At 36.8% G+C, this 23,959-nt stretch overlaps 1 long non-coding RNA gene across 1 annotated transcript; it reads right to left on the bottom strand.

Moving 5' to 3' along the window:
- Positions 1-5: 5 nt before the first annotated feature.
- LOC115922191 lies at positions 6-21,599 on the bottom strand. The gene is made up of 3 exons (XR_004063352.1): positions 21,402-21,599; positions 16,585-16,742; positions 6-53 (listed from the first exon to the last, which is right to left on the bottom strand). It is a non-coding gene; the product is annotated as an uncharacterized LOC115922191 (long non-coding RNA).
- Between the last annotated feature and the right edge of the window lie 2,360 nt (positions 21,600-23,959).

The following is a 23,959-nucleotide window of genomic DNA, read 5'->3' as shown; positions in this document are numbered from 1 at the left end:
TATTCCGGGGTTGTGATCGCTTCCTTTTAGGTCGCTCTTTTTCTTTGTGTGACCTGGATTAACAAAAAAAGGATGAGAAAAGATGTTACAGTCAAACCTGCTTTAGTGACCACCTGTCTACAAAGGCCACATTTATTGTTTCCCTTGAAAATGATTTCTCATTGAATCATGTACTAAAGGAACCTGTCTACAAAGACCACCTGTTTACACAGGCCACTTTGTGTGTTTCCCTTGGGCAGTCACTATAGACAGGTTTGACTGTACTATTAAAAGAAATATGATGATCCATGATAGCTCAACAGATAAGCCAATCTTCTACAAGAGTAGGGGTACATACACTGATACATATGCAATGACCACATATCTATCAATATAACATATTTGACAAAGCAAAGAATATGATTCAATACATAATAACTATTGCCATCCCAAAATAAGAAAATCTTTTGCTGCCTATTACGGGATTGAAGAATTAGTATTAGTTCTTCTCAGCTGATGTAGATGAAGATCCTCAACAGACAACAATCAAGGTAAATCTGATACAAAAGTAAAATCGAATGGTGTTCTAAAAGATATTTTAAAATGGGATTGAATCCACCCTTTGTGTTCTACTGACAAAATGCAGAAAACATATTTCTATTAAAGCGATTAAGGTCATCGTGGTCTGCATTCAACCAAAGCTAACCACATTTCCTCATTAAAGGCATTTTCCTGGAAACATATACATGTATGTGTCTATGAGAACAAAGCTGTTCTGCATCAAACAAAATAAGTGAGGTTGAGAAATATCATTAATTCTGAACCAATTCACACACTAAATGATGTTGCAAGATAAATTTTATTATGTCTGATTATAATTATAATTGCTACAATATCCCCTGCTACAATATCCCCTGCTGCAAATTAATAATGAATGTATTACTGGCCATCCAGCAAATTGCTTCGACTCTGTAGGACCATGGACCTACTATGGTAGGATGAACTAGAATGGAGGGATGATTGGTTTCATACAGTAATCTGATACCAACTGAAAAATTCATGCAGAGAAAAAATTATATGAAGGTCATATCTAATTAAACCATGTGGACATGTACACATGTACATGTACATTGTAGGCTGACATTTCTATGGAGTATTTAAATTACACAAATGAGTACAAAAATGAGATAATTATATCAAATTAAAGCAGACAATTTGCAAAATCAATTGTCTTGGCACATAACAAAATCTCTTCTGTAACCCAGTGTAAAATTATACAAAAGTAAAACAAGTAAATTTTGCTTTGAACAAAAAAGAGCTATTGAAAAGCCTACACAGCTTTGATGAACAGAAAATGCAAAAGAGCAAAATCTCATCTTATCCAAAGAAAACCATATTTAAGAGATCCAGCAAACCCAAGCAGTATATTCCATTTTGTAACTACAACCTCTTCTAATGAAAGAAGTCGTTTCCTGCACGATTTTTATCCTTTCCAGTCCATCCATCTGTCATCTGCCAAGTTCATTCATCATGACCACTTCATTGACAATGTTATATTTCCCAGATGTTTATAAGATCTGCTTCTACAATGGAGCATGCAAGTGATTACCCCAACGATACAAAGGATTCAAAAACATTAAACGATTTGGCAGATTGAAACAATAAAATGTCAATCATATGATATGCAGAGCCAGAGAGCCAGAAAAGCATTAACGAATTTAGCTTTACACAAAGAGGAGGTTGAGTTCTGGTAAAATATGTACATTGTATGTCTACCGGTATATTTAATTTGCAAGCTTCCCATCCTTGTACATTAGTTTTACAGAATATTATAGTGGAAATGTACTAGATTGCAGGCTAAAAACCTTGTCCATCGGTTTGAGCGTAACAATGTCTGCACTGTAAGACTACAATAGACTCTGTACTTTGACACAGTCAGCTAGAGACTGATCTACATGTACATGAAGGCTCTGCTCAAGGCTTTAGGAATTTAAGTAGAGTGCTTGCATCTACTGAAAATGTCCCATGAATAGGATTGTACTTCAAGTCTTCAATTGCCCTAATATTAGAAATATGATGAGGAAATCGCTGAACAGTTTGGGCCAAACATTTGTACATATAGTCCCACTTATCCACTTCAGTGTGCAATGTATATGATCTGCAGCACTACAACTGAGTCAATATACATGTACATGTACCTTTTCTTTTTTATCATTCCAAAAACTCAATTCTTATAAACTACATAATTCCCCTTTTTCCCAATTGTTCCAGACAGTTTCTTTCACAATGCAATTTGCATGACCTTTTTTCAATTACATTTTCAATGACAATTGACAAAAATCAGTGACAAATCTGCTGATAACCAATCAGAAGCGAGAATTTCACAAGCTTATAACAAAAACTGTCATTTGTCACTGATGACAAGTTTTGTGAAATGGGGCCCAGAATTCAATTTATTTTACATGTGGCCCTATAGCTGCTCTCAGCAGACAATACACGCTATTGCTATCACCTGTATTCTGAGAAGTAGTCATATAGAGACAGAGATCCTTTTTTAATTTCATGACTACATCAGTTGCAGGATTTGCAGGGTAAGACAGATGTCAATAAAGCTAGATTCATCCAGGCAGAAAGACAAAGAAGAAGCTATATTTGAAGCGCTGCAATATGTTACCTTATGGGTCAATGAATTCTCCAGGTTTATACAGATCTTTGTTGTAATAGTAGAACTACATGTACATTAACATGTACATGTATGATAACCAAAACAATATTTTATGTTTATTTAGCACATTAGATGATACATTTCTCTTTACATATGGAGAATCATAATATTTTCAACACACCGTATTTATATAATGAAAAATGAATTTCTAATACATGTACATTTTCTATTTTATAATACAATAAGAGAAAATGATAACAACAAATATGAAACACGTAGATAGTGTAAAACTACAGTTTGTAATAATATTTCTTTACTTTTTTATCTCCAAATTTCAAGTCAGAAAGAAATTCTTTACTTCTACATGTAGGGGTATTTCTCACAAAAAGACTCACATACCGGTAGACAATTACATGAAACACTATATCCACAATTCCTGTGCCATCAGACTGAAGTACATGGACAATGTATTTACAAATAATCATGTCTCATTACGAGATCACTCAGTTAATTAGCTCATTAATCAAACAAATGTTTACTTACATGCATATGTAGGCAGGTTATCCACAAATGAGTGTACAAATCAATAGGCAATTAAACTTAATCTGCACTACAAAATCAATAATTGTGGCAACAACATGTGAGTATAAACTCAATTTTGCCTAAGACAGGCAATCCAAATAAACGTTGATAGATTTAATATACATCAATAAAACTGAACACAATTTAAATGTTTGCTTTTGCACTGTGTAATATTTAACATCTGACTCAATGGAATGAATCATAATCTGCAAACACTATCAAATAAACAAAAGCTCCAGCATTCATCCATGCATGAACCATAATTTGGTAAATATTATAATTCCATACAGCAGTGTCAAAAACAAACAAACAAACTGAGTATGAATTGATTGCTTCCGAAACACAATGGACCCATTTTTCTTTGTAAAGAGATTGGAAATGATTAGTTAATAATATGTGTTTTTCTTTAGTCCTACCGGTATAAGATCAGGTATTTTGGTGGTTTACTGATTATAAATCAGCTAAATATTTCCCACTTCATGGAAAAAGTTAAACAACAAAGTGTACATGTAGGTCAATATTATATGTGTACACTGTATATGTACCATCTCCAATTAAAAAAAAGAAGACTTATTTATCAACGGATGCATGTCGAGGGATCTTCTACATACATGTATGAAGGGAAAACTAAATAAAACAATCAGATTCACTGCAGTGTGTATTCTTCGATCATTACACATCTCAGGGCTGTACATTATGTAAACATGGTATGGAAATCGACCCTTCATGGCATCAGCTCCTGCACTGTGGAATTATCTACCATTAACAAAAAATGTGGAATATAGTTGCTCTTGATAACTTTAATAATGGATGGTCTAACCTTTTGGTCGACAAAATCAAATACACTTACAGATGGGCAAACCCATGCTTTACCCTAACATCTTTACTGTATATTAATTAAAATTCAGCTGCTTTGAAAGTTTGAGAATTTAAAAGATTTTGTACATATTTTGTTTCATTGTCATTATTATTATAGGACTTGTTGAATCCTTTATGCTACCTGCAGAACTATATATGTAATTCATGCTCCTGAATGCAAGCAGTTGACGTACAGTACCGTACATGTACTTTTATCTACTTCATACAAGGCTTCATTCTATAGCCAATAAAACAAGACAATAATCTGAAAGGTGTTTTGCTTCCAGGAAATGTCCGTCAGTAAAATACATTTTCTCCACCTCACAAGTCACATTAGGGCGGTTTTTGTGAGGGGGAAGAGAGACATACCCACATTTCTGCGGCTGTATTTCACAACAGTTGTGGATTCATTTCAGATTTGGATTTCAAATGTTTACACTCTGCGGGCCACATGAAGCGACTGGAGTGTTTACATTTGTATGGTCGCGATCATGTCATACACCAATAAATATCATAAATGATATCATACAATGTACATAGATGTGCATGATTTAATCATTACCAAATGTAAGGAACCACATGTGTGTATGGGAAAGGTATTCAATATTGAAAGTAAATCATAACTGATTAGTAATACAGCAACTGCATACCTTAAAATCAACACAAAACATTTCATGACAATAGAAATATATGTGAAATATAACAATACGATTATCGTACCATACAATGTAGTTATATTTATTTAGTCATACAATGCTAGGAATTAAAAGTAGAAAGATTTCAGTACAATTTTTCTCTTACGAACAAATTTATGAATTCGAAATGAAATGGAATAGTAAACCATATCATAACATACTTTCATACATGTATTATTGAAAATGCAGGTCATTGTGAAGGACAAATTATAAAAGCTAGACAACTACTGTACATGTTTACAGGTAAATGTATTTCACATGTAATCATTCTATTATCAGGATGGGGGGGGGGGGGGGGGGGGGAGGCATTAAATATATTATCATAATGTGTGAAATGCAGGCTATATGTATTGATGCCTACACATCGCTTTACCCTTGATAATGTGCCCCATACATGTATTTCTAAGATGTTTACTATTACGCTGAATATAGCAGACATGATATATATGTAGGTGAGCTTGATGTCTAAGCAATAGTCTGATAGAGTATTTGATGTCAGCTGTCTGTATGATGACAAACATACATCCTTACAAAACTTCCTTCCTTTTTGCTCAATCCCCCCCCCCCCTCTCTCTCTCTCTCTATCCCTCATCCTAGTTTGCAAACACGAACCTTCCCAGTTGTAGTGCATAACAAAGTGTCTCAACTAAAAATCTAGATGGTCTAGTGCACCATTTTTTCCAATAAATTTACAATTACCATTACCCCCCCCCCCCTCTTGTTTATACCATGTATTTTTCCCTTTACTGGGAACTACTCCATACAAGTTTTGATAAACTTTTTTGTAGTTTCTGTTTTTTTTCTCTTACTATATATATTTGCCATTTTTTGTATATAATCCTGTTTTTATGCTAGAGAAGAATTGATAAATCAAATTGAACTAAACTGTACTGAACTGAAATATTAGCTCTGTACTTTAACCATTCCATATCTGACACAGCCATAGACTGACAGAACTACATTGTAGGCTCTGTTCAAGATATTATGAAGGTGTGTATGAGCTAGGAGCCAACTGAGAGTCTTTGCCTGCAGACTACCCTTTACCCACCTTTTGTCTCTTTCTCTCTCTCTCTCTCTCTCCCTCTCACCATCATGTAAAAAATCTAATTTTTCATCAATTTCTCTGACATTGTGAATCAATCATGAATCGCAGCCCAGACAGAATTTGTGCATGAATCATCCAGGAAAGACAACATCCTTCATCAGGAGACGTACACACCTTTTCATGTTCTTCCTCTTCTATACTCCTTTCCTATTCATGACCATAAAATGGGGTGAGATACTGCAGAACACTGGGGTGAATAGGTCACTTCATTTCAATTTTTGTCTTTATTTTTGTTTCTGGATTGATGCAGACCCTTTTCATTTCTTTCATTCATGATAAATTAAATGAATTATAATTTAAAAGTGTCTGCATCAATCCAGCCTGAAGGGAAATGTTAACAGGTATGTCAGAACATGTTTCCAATTCTTGTTCATACATGTAGGGGTGTATTACATGGACATGTACCTCAGATGCATGACTGCATCACTGGTTTCATGAACAAACATTTATATTCTACATAAAAACAGGAGATAAATTAGTTTGGAAAACCCATGTAAATGTCTAAACAAATGTAGATGAATGTGTTGCCAAATAATAATAGTACTGATGCTCAAACCACTCGACTATGACACATTCATGTACTACACCTCATTATATTCTTGAATTATTGTGTGTGTTATGGTCTCTAGCTTTGTGTATGATTTTTATCATTCAAAGAATACGTATCACATACATACAGGGTAGCATGGCATAGCATGATACGCAAGCATGTACACATCAAATGGGATCATGTCGTTTTCAGTTGAGAGTTCAGTATCCCCTTTTCCTTTCGATCCATATCCCACCATGAAACTACTAGTAAGAATCCATGATCCCCTATACCCCTCAAATCCACCTGCTCTAGGTTCCCATGTGCCTCAATACCACACTTCCCACACCCTATGGATCCAAGAAGAGCCACCAACTTCCTCGGAATCCTCGCATAAGGGTGCTCTAGGAGCTACGAGAGCCCTCTGGAGCAATTTTTAGACACATCCCGTCTTTGCTGCGATCCCTCCCAAATGCTACCTTAAGACGTCGCCAGATTACCGCCTCGTATCTTTAGATCTAGATAAGTTCTGAGCCAATCTTTGCCTGTTCGAGGCTGCTAATCTGCCAGCCGCAGATACTTTTGGGAAAAGGATGTCGTACATGTACGTATACGTGTCGACATGTTTCCTAAAAATGAATATCTGATGTCAGGGAGTACATTTACCTGCAGATGTGGCAAGGTACATGTTCGTGGGTGGGGATTAGGGCAAGGAAGAAGCAGGGTGTGGCTTTTAGATGAAGGTTCGAGATAGAACTGCACTAAAGCATGAAAAATATGTGTGAACATGAGCATGTACCGTACGTGTCACCGTACATGCAACCAGATGAGGAGTTCCAAATCAAACTTATTCATCTGCTTTTAGCTATCATCTGATTCCAACTTCAGATCATCATTAGCTTAAACAGCCAGTGAGGCGTTAACACATACGCTGTATAACCGGCACGTGTAATTAATGCCCTTCTGGCTCTCAGTAACTGCCCCCTTATCATCTCCAAACTCTTATTTACCCCATCCTTTTATTTTAGGCAAAGGGAGACCCCCCTCCCCCCCTTTCATTTTTCTAGTTTAAAACACGAAAATCAATCTTACCCTGTCATTAAAAGACAATTACTTTTTTTTTTAAACACAATAGTTTTACATAGAGCTCCTGAAAGAGCTTATAAGAAAATAAAAATAACTGTTTCTAATCAGTAAGAAGAATACATGATCAACAATGTATAAGTTATGGCATATGAGGCTGATGCTTACTAGAGTAGGAAGCTACTGGAAAGGTGCCAGAGTATAGTGGCATTTAAAAGTGCCAATATGGCTAGCAAATTTACTTCTCCAAAGAATGAAACAACTAATATAGTTTCAAATTACCAAAAGCATATGTGACCTTTGAAATATGATATTCATGTAGTATGTTCTTTCCATCTGATTAGGCCTGCCGGGGATGTGAAATATCATTATTAAACACTGATGAATGACAAAAGCCTATTTATGTCTGTATAATTATAGGTTAATTGGATTCACAGAGTTGTTTCCGCTGCTGACTACTGTTTCACTCTATGAGCTTTGCCAATTAATAGCATAAGGATTGTTATAATGTGCATTTCAAAGATAAAGTCACCCCCTCTGTCCCTCCCCCTTCACTCCCCCTTCCCTCCCACCCCCCCCCCCCCCCCCCCTCTCTCTCTCTCTCTCTCTCTCTCTCTCTATCTCTCTCCCTGTCTCTCTCTGTCTCTCCTCTGTCTCTCTCTCTCTCCTCTCTCTCTCTCTCCTCTCTGTCTCTCCTCTCTCTCTCTCTCCCCTCTTTCACTCTCTCTCTTTCTTCCTTTCTCTTACACATCTTCCACACACATCAAATTTGCAAAAACAATCAGATTAAAGAAAACCTTTAAATGCACCTTTTTAAATAAAAAAACAAACACAGACCATATTATCTGTTAGAAGCCGAAAGGTTGTTCACTTACACATACATGTATAAACTTGAACAAAGAGTTATCGCCTTCTGACTCCAAACAGACTTAGACAGGTACATGTGTTAACCGAGGGCTAAATATTGGTGAATGCGTGAAAGAAGAAGTTTTGGGAGGCTCTTACAGCTAGCGGTCTGGTAAGAAAGAGCTCTGACAAAAAAGAAGATACATGTTCATACAATTCCCAGATCTATATAATCACACTTTTGAATCCTTCAACAAATTTTTGATAAGAGATATCCAATGAGCAAAGAAGTATTTTTAAGGCTACTTTGCTGAGTGCCCAATGTCCCAGGGCAACAAAAACATACTGCTATTTCTGTACGTGTTTCAGGCAAATCTTTCTATCCACTTGCACGACAGTGACAACTTACAAGTCAATTGTTGACCTCTTGATATATCATAAATATGAGTGTGATTACATCACATCAACGTGAGGAACTACAACTGTACATGTAGGGGAAAGTTATTAGGCAGATAAGGAGACTTCAATCCATTTAAGTGCGACATCCTGTCAAGTACATGCATGTACTTTATAAATGAACAATCCTCAGAATGCATACATGTAGGAACCTTTAAACAAAACAAGCATTTCAAAGTGTATCCCATTTACCCTGTTGTAAAGTAAATGGCATTACTATAAAAGAATCCATTTGAAACAAATGTCCACAATTTCATGATGATTGCACTCATCCTTATTCCCTCTTCATCTCCTATCTCTCCCTCTCTCTATCTCTCTCGATCTACCTCTTCATCCCCCATCTCGATCTCCCTATCTCTCTCCCTCTCTCTCTTTCTCCCTCCCTTTCTCCTCTCTCTCTCTCTCTTCATGCTCATTCCCTTTAAAATCCTCACATACACTACATGTCAATACAGATTTTCATTTTCCTCAACACCAGCCCCTTCAGTTATCAACTTATCATGAATAAATTCCAAAAAATATAGCAACTGTTGTATGTTTCAACATCACTCTATATTCTGAAACATAGAAAATTGTACATCAAAGGTGTGAAGTATAATTAGGCTAGACTGTCCTCTTTCACAGAGCAATTTCATTGATGTTTTGACATGATATTCAAATGTATATCAATAGTCACAAACAATATACAAGTGAGGCCCAGTTACACTACAGAAAAACCATCTGTTTTTATTGCAGTGCAAATGCCCCTAGTAGTAGAAAGGGTAAACCACAAGAACATCATGAGTTCCCATTCATTTCGAAAAGGGGAAAACTTGAATTCATTTTCCAAGACCTCGTTTCATAGGTACTTGAGTAACAGGTAATAATGGGAGATAAATTTTCAGTTTCGACTATAAATTGACATGACTACAAGTAAACCAAATCTGCCTTATAACTTTAATACAAAGTTTAAAGTACACTGTAGCTCAGAAAAGACAGAAAATGAGGAACCTTCTTTTTTGTACAACTCAGAAACATGCAAGAAGTCACTTTAAGTCCAAGAAAGACACTGATAAAAATGGGATAATACAGAAAGCAAATCAGGCATTACTGTAATAGTTTTGTCTGTTTTGAGCCAGAAGAGAATTAACTATGTTTAGTATGATGTGAATCACAACCTTTCTACCTCCAAATAGAAAACTCTTGGTATACAATGTACCTCTAGTCCTGTTGATCCTTAAAAAGTACTATCTGTATCATTCACAAAGTGTCCAGGGTAGCAAGAGTATCACCCATTATCACCTACCTTTAGCCTCCTGGTGCTTCAAGCAGTTCAACCACGTTTTCCCAGCCATTTTCTTCAGAGCATTTACTCCAATCGGTTCCAATTAATTTCTAGCAATTGAATCACATCCACTTAAAAATAGGAGAAGGAAGTGAGCAGTCTCCGCGTCACTTTACCCGGCGGGTTTGCTGATCTTACAAGTAGAATTTGTTTTACTATGGCAATTTCTAAATACAAGTTCATTTACAATCAACAATTAGCTTCCTGAGCTTCGGAATCAATCAGCAATTGCCAGCTGAGAGCTCTTCTACATTCGGTATATTATTCCGTTGATTTTTCAGAGCTGGCAGAAATAGCACCATGATACCTCTGCATTTCTGCGGGATTCTCGGCGATTGGTTCAGATGTCGCACGACTCACATTGATGTCACAATTCTAAACACAGATCTATCGAAAAAGGATTCTTGGCTTGGTTCCTGTGCCAAAGCATGACATCACGTACCATTCACGGTCATAGCTCGCAGATTGCAGCGTGTCAAAACACAAACTTGACATATGTAAAGTCCTATGCAGAGAGAGTCATCTAGAGGCCTTTGACACAATCAAGTGCATCTTCAGATGTCAGTCTCTCAGTTGAATGACAGCTGGGCTTTTCAGACTATCAAGAGCTTGACCATTTCAAGTGTAGCTAGCTTGTTCAATGTCTGATTTGATTTAACATCATGGACAAAGTCATTGCCATAATTCATTCTTCTTCCTGGGGCATGGGGAGCTAAATTTAAATGCAAAGGAAATGCGTGAGTCAGAGATCTGACAGGTTCTCTATGGTCCAGTGTTCCAAGCAACTTTGTCTCTCTTGCTGTCCCATTGCATATCATTGATGTTGTTGACTCGTCTCTCAACTAATTATTACCCAGCTGTTATGACACTTGCAGACAGCTCCTGACTCTGTATGGTCCATTGTTTTTCATCTGATGGCTGCATATTCTTGATTGCCTACATATATGGTCTTATCATGCATTATCTTTAAAGTATATATATGCAGACCTGGAAATGATTGCATTTAGCTACTTTCATTTTAAGGCTAAATATATTCATAATTTGAGTCAAAACACAAACTTACTGCAGAAATGTTCTACACTCTACATGTATAAGTGACGTGTACAGGGGATAGCATTTTTCTTCAATTTGATAGAAGTATCACATTTTCCAGCTTGGCAGAACAAGACAGTTCTACCATTTCTTTCTCTCTGTGTATTTTCTTGACATCACTTTGACACTCACTTCGAACATTGGTTCACACGACACCGAAACAAGTGCTTGCAGTTTTCCACTACAAGCCATATGCAGGCAGCAATTGTCACTACAAGCTGCAAAACCCTTCAAATTAATATAAAACTGCACTGCATAAAACTTCAGCCTAGGACCCTCCAGTTTTAAACCATGAGATCATTTGTAGTTTAAAACCGGAAGTTTCCAAAACCATGCGTACATCCACAAGTTTTACATGTAATTAGTATGAGATAACCTTAAAACCATTTATAAGCTAAACTAAAGTTTACAGACTCTCATGTGAATCTACATTCTTGTAACTAATAGACCTGGCAGACAGGTCTCCTAAATGATTTGGTTAAAAGGGGCCAACTATCTTATCTTGAAAGCTTCATGAGGCGTGTCTGCACTATCTCGAGATTGCCAAATATCCAGCTATTTGAACTATCCCGATCGCAAACTATCCAGCTAATTTGCGTCGTCATTAGACCGAAGTAGCAAATTAGCTGGATAGTTGGTTGGGATAATATCCCAAGATATCTCAGTCTAGTTTGCGGTTTTCCGTGCTTACTCGAGGTCAGTGGTTGTACTAGCGCGCTGAGCGCTATAGATCGCATGTGCAAACCGGAAATCGTTGTGCATGATGGGATCGGGATATTTGACTCCGGACTTCGGTCTAATGAAGACGGTCGCAAACTATCCCGCTAGTTCGGAAATAGTGGGATATTTTGCAAACTAGACCGAGATATCTTGGGATATTATCCCGACCAACTATCCAGCTAATTTGCTACTTCGGTCTAATGAAGACGCAAATAGCTGGATAGTTTGCGATCGGGATAGTTCAAATAGCTGGATATTTGGCCATTATCGAGATAGTGAAGACGGGCCTATGGGTACCAGGATTCTAAACTCACACTCAAAGTTTAAGGGAAAATTAAGTGTTAGATATGGTCATGGAGCTTGCTGAGTTTATCTTGACCAGTGCATACTGCTCTAATTGAAACAGCTCTTCTTCAATTAACTATAAAAACAATGTACAGTTGCGGAAATTGTCTGACTGTTTGGCAAAATCAATATGATTCTCTCCTGTAAGATTTCTACATATTCCTTGTATTCATACATTTACATTGTATCAACATGTGTACATGTATATGATAGAATATTGTCTGCAATTTGCAAGCCCACAAACAAGGTCATCTGTGAGATGTAATAAAATTTGCACAAATCAGCTATTACCGGTACACAAGAAATTTATCTGTGGCAGATCTATGTTCACAGTTATTTTCTTGTATTGTATTTTTGATAGCTGTCAATTGTTTCTGCATGAATTAAAACCTTGATGGTATTATTGGAATACAGACATCTATCATTATTATGCTAAATAAATTCAGAAAATCACTCCCCCCCCCCCCCTCCCCATGCCTCTAACCTACATAATTATACACACACACATGTATGTAAACAAATGGATTATTTTTCATCATATACATGTATATAGGCCTACATGCAATGTCTATAAATGGCTCAAATAATTTGATCCTTGCTATCAAATGGCTTCTGTTTCCATAGCAATATTGTTTATTTACTCTGTATCAAATTTCTCGCGACCATAACTAGATTATATTTTGGAAAATCTAAACCACAACATATCATGTCTGGTAAAAATAGGACGCCATTACCGGTACATGTACAAACATGGTAGCTTTAAATGTCTGGTAGCTTTAAATGTACCTTTAAATGTAGTTTAGTCTAATACAGGATATTAGAGTGAAGTTGAAGTTATCAGTATACAGGGTGTATCATAATAAAGGATATTGAAGTTTAATGACGATTTATATGAAAACTACTGATTTCATAATCAAGCACTTATGTCTGTTGTAAAGGACAGAATGTCCTCTTTTTAATGACACCCCAATCATACTTCTACTGTCACAGTTGACTGAATAACAAAGCATTGCTGTCCACCATGTCAAAGGTGCACTGTGACAAGTTAGCATTCAAAGATTAGTGCTTGTGTCAGCCCAGACATATTGAAATGCTGAACAATGAGTGGATTATGTGTCTAAGAAGGAAATGTTATCAAACTTGGCACAGTGCACCTTTCACATGGTGGACAGCAATGCTTTGTTATTCAGTCAACTGTGACAGTAGAAGTATGATTGGGGTGTCATTAAAAGAGGACATTCTGTCCTTTACAACAGACATAAGTGCTTGATTATGAAATCAGTAGTTTTCATATAAATCGTCATTAAACTTCAATATCCTTTATTATGATACACCCTGTAGAATATACTGATAAAATAATAATTAAAAAAATACTACTTATAATAATAACAACAACAATGATGATAACAATAACACAAAAATAATAATAATATAAGAACCATTAGATTTGATTAGCTTCTATCAGTTTTATTCAACTAAAGATGTTAATGTATACTGTATACACCTTCAAAACAAAACAAAAATATACAAATAAAACAAATGACAAACAAAAGTATACAAACAAAACAAATAAGCAAACAAAAACTCACCCCAACCAAATAACATGTTTTGGTGAACATCCCAAAGGAGTTCATGGCTCTAAACAAAAGGTAATTTGATGTCTATCAATTAACAAAATAGTGGCCTAGGGGAGAGAGAGTGTAGGCCGTACACTGATCTCAGGGAAGGGACATATCTTTTACATAACGTAAAATTACATTTTTACAAACTTAGAGGCCCATATTCCAAAAAAAATCTAAATCTGTCACAGGGTATAAACTATAAAGATTGGTCTCAACTCTGAAGCTTGGTTTAAAGTCAACTTTATCAAAGAAAACTTGACCAAACCCCAAGATTTCCCACTGTTAAACATTTTAGTTAGACCCAGAGGCCAGCCTAACTAAATAAGTGAAAGGTAGACCTTCCTATGCAACCTATTAATCTTCGGAAAGAGCGCCTTTCTCGCTGAAGCAAAATGTCATCTTGATAAACCCCAAGGATAAGGAAAGCCAAGCTGATAGATTGGATCCCTGGGCAAACTACAGGGTTATGTGTCATTTGCTAACTTCCTTCCTCCTGAATGCCGTAGAGGGCGCTAGACAGATAAGATACGACGAAGTTGAATTGAAGCTTCATTCTCAAGTGCCTGATTTATCTTCTGAAGTATTTGAGTAGTAACAAAGTAGTTTAATGAGTTACTCATCATCTGTCTGTCTGGAGACAGATGGGCAGTAATTCTGTGTAAAATGATGTGACTAAATGCACTTTTGGCTCCAAACAGACAATATGGTGGAGGCAGATCTTATGACTAGACTTAATGTAGAAAGATAAGTTTAGGGAATTTCCCTCATGTGCAGTTACAGTGACTTACAGTCAAACCTTCTACTTCTCTATTTAATAATCAAGGCCACCTTTTTCTATTGATGACTGGTGAATTCGTCCTTTTGTTGTAGAACTAGTCCAGAAAGGCCACTTTTTCTATTTCCCTGAAATGGCCTTTATAGACAGGTTTGATTGTGTTATGACAATATGTTCACATCCTCTGAACACACAGGGTAATACACATACCTGGTGGAGGCCCCATTCACATCCAGGAGTGTACACCTTTCTTTGCATTCCTTGGTAGACCTATGGGGTCAAAGACTCTGGGCAGACCTTCTCTACTGGATGTAATAAGCTTGTTCTGTTCCTAATATCCTAGAATATCCTGTCCTAACACTAAGTTGGGAATAGGGGAGGGAGTGTACACCTGGTACATTTTATAATAGGTCTGTCTTCATCAGCCCGAGTTGGCCGGATCATAGCCCTCTATTCTGTGATCCAGGAAATTAGCCAAAAGTTACAAATCGTGTCTTCACCAGCTAGAAACACGAGCTTGCGAGTCTGCAGGCTATTTTGAAAACTAGCCCAAGATATCTTGGGAAGATTTCCTGTCTTCACCTGCCAAATAGCCCATTCCTGATCTGGCTAATTTCCCGGATCAGAAATAGCGGGCTATTTTAGCCAACTCGGGCTGATGAAAACAGGCCTATTGACATCCTCTGAATGCATCTAGGCTATATAATCCACACACCTGGCAAGGGTCCATTCACACACTGTATATATTTTGGGATTCCTTGGTAGAACCTCTTGCTGATATCCTAACGCAGACTATAAGAGGGGGGGGGGGGGGGGGGAGGGGGTGATGAGGGTTCTCATCTAGACCTACTTGTAGATAATTTTGTTCTATTTACTGACACAAATGTAGGCCAACTTATATATCTTGTGAGGGATCTGTTTACAAACATCCTTAAGCATTCCGTAATAGACCTTTCACTGCTGGGTGCAGAAAGCTTTGCCCAAACCAGGTGGGAGAGGGAGGGTCTCATCTGGATTATTTTTTTGTTTAAAGTACAGACATAAACATGTACATGTACATGTAAACTATATGTAATTTACAATTACATATCTGGTAAGGGATCCGTGCACACACATGTCCATCTTTTGGCAATTCTTAACAGACCCTTCACTGCTGGGTCCATAAATCTTTGCCTGTTGCTAATATCCTTGCACAAACCATGCTTGCCTGACTCACATATCCTGCTAACAGTCTCATCGTCTATTTTTCTTAATCCGAGAAAATTGATTGTACTTTGCAAACAGAACATCAAGAACAGCCCCCTCTTTTGGAGAAAGGGGGTACATTAATGGCAGTTCAAATTCCTCTCCTGAAATGCATTCGTGTTTTCTTGGTGATGTTTTATTTCTCTGAATGATCAGTGTGGCTATATACATGTAGCTGCACATAAGAAAGTGCTTTACATCTTGTATGATTTATAAGTATGATTAAAGTATAACTTAAAATCTCAACTGAACTTACACACACAGCTACATGTAATATACAAGAAAAATGCATCTTCTCTTTCCAATTCCTCCACAATTAAGCCTCCACAAATGTTGTTGTAGTAGAAAGTTCAATAATTTTACGTAATTTGGTCATTTCGCTGTGCTCAACATTTACTTATCACTCATAAAATTCACAAAAGTTCTTGTTTTACAGAACTGTTTGTCAAACTTACTAGATTGACTTTAGAAACCATTTTAAGACATGAGTTGCATGCTGTATATGACTTCATGATTAACACCTCTAAAACTTGTACCACTGCAGAAAAATAAATGTACAAACAATATTGAATCACATTCAAGCGCAAACTCTCAAATACTTATACATGCTAATTTCTCTAATGTTTTAGCAAACAAATATCAATGTCCTTTCCATGTTCTTACCTTAATATATGGTTTTCTGAACCAAAATTACTTCTGAATTTGGGTATTTTCGTCTATCCTCATCACCACATACGGGGAGTGGTTCTGGTTTTCAAATCTCCTAGGAAAACATCTACATCTAATCCTGTCATTCTCCCTTCTTTACTTTTGTCAGGATTCTGAAAAGAAAAAGGAAAAAAGAGGAATAAAAGACTAACATAACATGAATCTACATAAATAAAGATGATTTACATGTACATTAATAAAATGATTCACTGATTTACATACATGTACTTGGTATATGGAAATGAACATTAATTTTAAATGTGTTTACCGGTATAACAAAATACACTTGTAATGTATGTTTTCCATTACCCAGCTGACACAGGCATTAGTCAGGTAGATCTACATACATGTATGTATGTACCGGTATCAAACTAGAGAACACCTACAACACTTCATCTACAGTATGTATTATCAGAGAAAACAATAAATGAAAGCACTGTTCAAATTAGCTCTGTACAGCTCCCAATAAAAGATCTCGAAAAAAATAAACAAACAATAAAGTACTTGAAGATACAAATTCAAAAAGAAAATTCCATTGTGCAGAAGCAAACAGTAAAGACCTTCAACAATCAGAAGTATTTTACAAAGATTTACAATTTTATATCTTACCAACAAGGAAATTAATTAACAATTGTGAATTGTTATCATGTTACATGTACATGCAGATGAAATTGATGAATAGTCAAACAAATGCACTTGCAGAGTACCGTACATTAGAATAAGAAACAGTTATATTAGCATTACACTTAACAAATATTTGCATAGCCTTTAATATAAGAATAAGACAATCAAGGATCGGTATTCAAGTGCAATTGTTATTTTATCAACATTGTGCCAAAGTGTACTCATAACATTTGGTCACTCAGACTGTTTGGATCTTTGAAATTGTCCCACGTTCAAATTTGCATTATACATGTAAAATGTTGACATTATATGAATGGTACATGTATGTACATGTTATTGCACTATTGTTCAAGTTCACAGTTTCTTTGCTGCACACATCACATACATGTAGAGTCCCACATTGTTATCACATTTTGTACCGGTATGCTAGAGTGCTATAACACAAGTATTTAGCTGCTCAGCTTTGACTGTGAAATTAATGATGTTAGAGCATCAGTAGTTTGGAAGGACATCAATCCAAATTTGCCACTCTCAACCCAGGGGTAAAATAAAAAAGAAGCCAATATTCACATACGGTACACTAAGGCCATGCACAACAGTGTAATGAGGTACCCGAGTACACTCCCAGACTTACAAGCAAATACTCGAATATTCGGACGCCATGTTTTTTATAATTTTTTTGATTTTTTTTTTTTTTGGAATTTTTTTGATTTTTTGATTTTTTTTTGTTTTTGCCACCACCATACCTTTGGAGCAGTATCCCAGTTCTGTCGCCGAAAACGCATGCAATTTTACTTCGAGTTGCAGTTGAAGGCGCTGATTTAATAATAATAATAACAGTAAACAATGCTGTTTTAAAAACCAAAGATGGCAGAATAATCCATTTTCCTCCAAGTCCAAACAGAAATCCAGACATTTGGTCCCAGTTTCTGAGTGGTGAATTTGACAGTGCTTGAGTTGGGAAACATTTTTACCGGGCTTTTATTTATTTTTGCGGCCGAATATTCGGGTATGAGAAATTGTACCCGAGTAGTTGTCAACCGTGCGGGTACTCGAGCATTTGACTACACGTCGCAGCCCTACGGTACACCCGTCTTTTTATCACCTAAAATATACAGATATATATTTTAAATGCATTAATAAAGAATATGCACACAAAAAGCCCTTGAACTTACATGCAAAATGTATTCCAAAGTACTCCATGATGAACAACACACAACGATTTGCCACATATGACAAAAAACGACAAGCCCATATAGCCCAATGACTGCAAAAGTGTCAAGCAAAGATGTATAAAATAATCAGGATCTAAATATAATTGACCTCCCAATGGGCAGGATAGCTCTAGGAAGATGGGGGCGACAGTACATGACTAATAGAGGTTAAAAGGGAATAGGTTACCGGTTACCTAGCGCGTAAATCAAATCAATGACCTGCTGTAAATCAACTACTAGCTGTGACAGTCAAAGGGTCACGTTTTATACAGGAAAAGTCTGAGTTTTCTTGAAGGATTTGGACACACAGACCTGCTTTCGGCAATTCCAAGCCATTTATCCGTGTTATTACTGACCAAATGGCCGGATCTAAGACATGGTGCATTTGATCATACTACATGTATAGCATTTAGTTTATAGCATGTTCAGATTTAAGTTAATTTATATGAAACTTGTACTTATAAAGAATCAGTATACAGCGAAAGGACAAAACAACATCACATAAAGAAACCTATAAAGAAACTAATTTTGAAGAGGTTAATTTACATAACAACTGGCCAATCATCAGTGTGCGCTCATGATAAGCCCCGCCCAGTTATACAATATTCGTAGGATACGATGTTCAGACTGTAGCGGGATGTTTATGTTTATTCTTTGTTGAGTTTTCATTCAAGACGGTGCCCAGACATGCGTTTCGCAATAAAACGTTAAGTTATACATGTTATTTCAACTAGAAAGTTATTGTTAGTACAGCATGGTTGTTGAAGATGACAACAACTACAACGTTCGAAATAGGCTCCGCTATGCAGTTAACACAAAAATACATGTGAATGATGTGATATGTCAATTCAAGTTCAGATCTCCACACTACTTGGTAACATATGGATTACTAAATACCTGGAACTTGCCCTTTCTAAATTCTAAATGGGAAATCTGTCCGAGAGATGGAAAAAAAAGTCTGTTTTTTATCATTTAAAATCCTGAGTACCGTAAACAATATTCCTGGGTGGGTATGGTGTTTTAGACAATTTCCTTCCAAGAAAACATACATGTAAATACTATGCTTTCATAATTTTAACTACATGTAGATGTATATTTATTTTCATCAGAGTATTCATCGTCATCGCCATCATCATTATCATTATTATTATTATTATTATCGTTATCATTCTAGGAATCCAGGTACATGTGTATTTGACACGTTATGTATACTACCCATCCATAGTTAGGTGAAGAAAGAAAGCATCATGCCATTTTTTTTCTCTTTTCAGCGATACAATGACTTCAAGGATATTCCTGTGTCGTTCGTTCTGTTACAATACAGCGTACTTCTCGTGTGAGAGGCCTCTTATGGGTAAAACAGACACGCAAAACAAACACAGTAGTGACATTTCAAACTAGACCAATACCCTACCTTGTGGGATGAGCTGCATATCAAGGTCACCCAAGGAAGACAAGTATAGTGGTCTTTTTTGGAAGGTGGTCTTTAAGTAAAGGTTCCTTCAATACATACTGTGTCAATGTAAATCGCCATTGAAGAGAGACAACAAATATGGCCTTTCTCTTCAGGTGGTTTTGCCCCAGTTTTGCTAAAGCAGTACACTGTGTTTGAACATTCTTATAACCCTTGTCGTATAGTTGATGTGTGTATAGCATAGAACATTATGACAAGTTCAAAATAGACGATTCAAACAAGTCAAGACTTGTAATATAATGCATATATCATATAATACATATATATCATATAATACATATATATCATATAATACATATCACATAATATGTAATGTTTAAACACAATTTATAATGACAACTGTTTTACTGTAGAATACAATTATGAATGTACAGTACGACTACACTTTTCCCACAGGTCTCAAGGTTACATATCTTTCTTATAGGAATTCTACACTAGCTGATAACATTTTGTTGCCTTATAAATGACCTCACCGTTGGAAGGGTAGAGGGTACATCAATCTAACAGAGTGTCTATAAATTCTTTTTCAGGCCAGAATCAATGTTTGGATACATTTACGTGAACCTGGCAAATTCTGGAGTTTTAAAATTTAAACACAGACTCAAGTATTGAGTACAGCGGTTCATATAAAAGTGTTTCTGGTGAGTTTATTAAATCAAGCCTATACTGTGCATAATAATTAACTGAGCTGATGATACTCAATCGCTAGTTGTACGATATGTACATGTACAACACTATGTCTCTAGCGCCAACTTGATCTCGCTATCCCAAAATCAGATTTTAAAAAGCGCAAGCCATATAGTTGACCTACGGTAGCTGGGGTCGAAAAGGGGGTGTTCTTCCATATTCTACCTCTGTTTCTCCTATTTTCTCTATTGTGTATCATTTGTATTTTCAGGTTTTAACATTTTCCTTGTAGTCTAATTGTATAGTTACACATTCATGTTGTGTGTTACCAACTCTCACTTTTACTAAGGCATGTGATGTTAGATGTACATGTATATCAGATATTATAAGAGACGTCATATTCATTAATGATAACAATAATAAGTCACATGTATAGCGCTTAAATAATATTACATGTAGCTTCTTAGCGATTTACAAGTTTATGATGACAGGATAAAGGATAAAGGATAAGGGATATGTCGCCCAAGTATGATTTACATATTTATTTCAGTCTCTCACTTTCAGTCTCGGCATAATCTGATAAATGAAAAAATGCGGGCGTGCTGCTGCTAGCGCTAGCTAGCGGCCTCGGCACCTGCAGTTCTCCCAGGTAAGCTAAGGGCGCCTCCGTCTTCGGGCGAAGTTGAGCCTCGCGATTCCACCTCCTCCGATATCAATACGTTTCATCAGATGAATGCTCTAAAAATAAAGATTAAACCTACATTTTATCTTTATATAAAGTGGCAGCATATAGCTACATTAAACATTTTCATACAATATTAAAAAGGGCTTACCCACGCCGTATGCACGCGAAGAATTTCACTGGCAAAGCATAGCAATTATTCCGATTCCTTTGCTATTCATCTCAAAGACCTAGACCGCTCTTGTTTACCTAGCTATATTGCGAAGAGGGGTTATGCAGTGTACGCATATAGATTGTGCGTGGTATGTATAGAGCGTGGTTCTTTGTGTACAGGTGGTGTTCCTATGTTTTGGAGGACTCTTCGCGCTTCAATGAACAAAATGTAAAAAGATATTCAGTGACTTCACAGCTTTCCAAGTTTTACAAAGAAAAGAAAGAGGGCGTGGTATCGGTGCGTTCACATAGGGACCCCCATCTCCCTATTTCACACATATGCCTGGAGTTTTCTAAAAGCCCCCCCCCCCCCCCCACTCCGGGTACGGAGGGACGTACGCATGCCTGTTTCCCAAAATCTCCGGCTCGTAATGTAACGTGCTTATTAATTTAACCGAGGGAAATTATAGTTGGCCAAAATCAATCATCAAACATGCTGCATCAAAAACAATCTAAACTCTCCAACAAAATTCAAGTAACTCAGGACAGTAGACAACCTCACACCAAGAAGGACAGAACAGAACTAACTTTAATATACAAAATTATAACATGTCTCTTAGGGAGGGGGGGGGGGGGCGGGCTAAAAGCAGAGCCAATAGCATTCACTTTTCATTTTCTTCTTTATTTTATCGATATTGTCTGTTGCGACTCTACTCTTCAGCATTTTATGAAAGATGATCAGTTCAGTTGCTTCCGATGTAGGCTACACTTTAGATCAGAACCTCAGGTTTTTTATTCAAATGTTATGCAAACGGTTTGAAGACAGGTTGTCTTGTCATTCCAAAAGAATGCCCGAGGCTTACCCGACATAGCAACACGTAATATATGCAAAATGTATTTAAAGTAATGTAGTTCATTCAATAGTGACAGGTTAATTGAATACCTCGTCACTATAGTCCCCAGGAAAGAAACATCCGTAATATTATGATAAGTTGGTCTCCCAAAGAAGTGCGCCTTGAAAAATTAGCACTCCGAAATGGCGCAACCTTCATAGCAAGGCGAAAGTGTTGACAGATAGAAATATTAATTAAAATGCTAATGATGACAGGGGCGTTGATAAAAGCGGGATGTCAAAATGTCCCGGGGGATGCTGAAAATTATAATTGTGAGAGGAACTTGCAAAGAACTTGTAATCAATGATTCAGACAAAAGAATTTTCACTGATTTTATTCAAATATCTTAAACTTTACAATAAAAGTAACTTAAGTATGAAGGTTTTGGTTCCCTTTAAACGTCTTTGGTTAAACGGTACTCGTTCTCAACGCACCCTTTCGAGAAAAGCCCCACCGCTTTTTTCGAAAGGGGGCTTTGAACTCACCACACCGCTCCGCACAGCAACGCACCCTTTCGATGGGTGTCAGCCGATTCTCGTTACGGTAGATTACTTTTTATATTTAAACGTCTTTGATTACTTCACACAGGCGCGCGCCCGCCCGCAACCCACCATCAGTATGCACTTGAATATCAACGTTTTTCCGAAAAAATACTCCAAAAATAACAAGATAATTGACACGAAACAGGTAATAAACATAACGACTTTTAACTCATGATCTTTATTTAGACATTTGATGAATATTTACTTCAAATTTTGGATAGGCTTCTGAACAAGCGCCAGATATCGCCGGAGCAAATGTCGGCATGGGCGTCAATCCCGGGGGGGGGGGGGACGGGGGGACAATCCCCCCACGAATTTTCAGGTCGTGAAATGTCCCCCCCCCCCCCATGATTTGGGGTTAAAAAAAATGTTCTTTTCTTTCTTTCTCTCTTTCTCTCTGCGTTGAGATAAATCAAGCCAAATCAGGCGATCAGATTTTATTAATAGAAGCGTTCACATTCACATTACCGGAAGTTCAAACATTGGTTTACGATGAAAATCCTTTGACCAACTGGAAAAAAAAATCAAAGTAATCCCTTGTATCTTCCAAACCTTATGGCCGATTGTTCAATGGAAACGACAGATTCATCTATCTACCCCACCCCCTTGCGTTCTTGTTCCTGTTAGTTGAACTAATTAAACAAAAATCTTCAACTTCTGAGGGGGGCACATCCCCCCTCAGACACCCCCTGCGTTCTTGTTCCTCGTTAATTGAATTTAACTGTTAAATGAATTTAAATGTTCCTGTTAGTTGAACTTAAGAATGTTTTCTTTTTAATTTGGCAAAAATTATATGCCCCAAATCCATCTGTCCATCAATTTGAAAAAAAATCTTCAACTTCTGAGGGGGGCACACCCCCTGCGTTATACTGTTTTCTTTTTAATTTGGCAAAAAGTATGCCCAAAATCAAGCCATCTATCCATCATTTTAAAAAAAATCTTCAACTTCTGAGGGGGGCACACCCCCTGCGTTACACTGTTTTCTTTTTAATTTGGCAAAAAGTATGTCCAAAATCAAGCCATCTATCCATCATTTAAAAAAAAAACTTCAACTTCTGAGGGGGGCACCTTTTTAATTTGGCAAAAAGTATGCACCAAAGCGAGCCATCTATCCATCAATT

This window comes from Strongylocentrotus purpuratus, unplaced genomic scaffold, assembly GCF_000002235.5.
Source record: "Strongylocentrotus purpuratus isolate Spur 01 unplaced genomic scaffold, Spur_5.0 spur5_scaffold_11, whole genome shotgun sequence".
In the NCBI taxonomy this organism is placed as follows: domain Eukaryota; kingdom Metazoa; phylum Echinodermata; class Echinoidea; order Camarodonta; family Strongylocentrotidae; genus Strongylocentrotus; species Strongylocentrotus purpuratus.
This window is presented reverse-complemented; position numbering and strand designations above follow the sequence as displayed.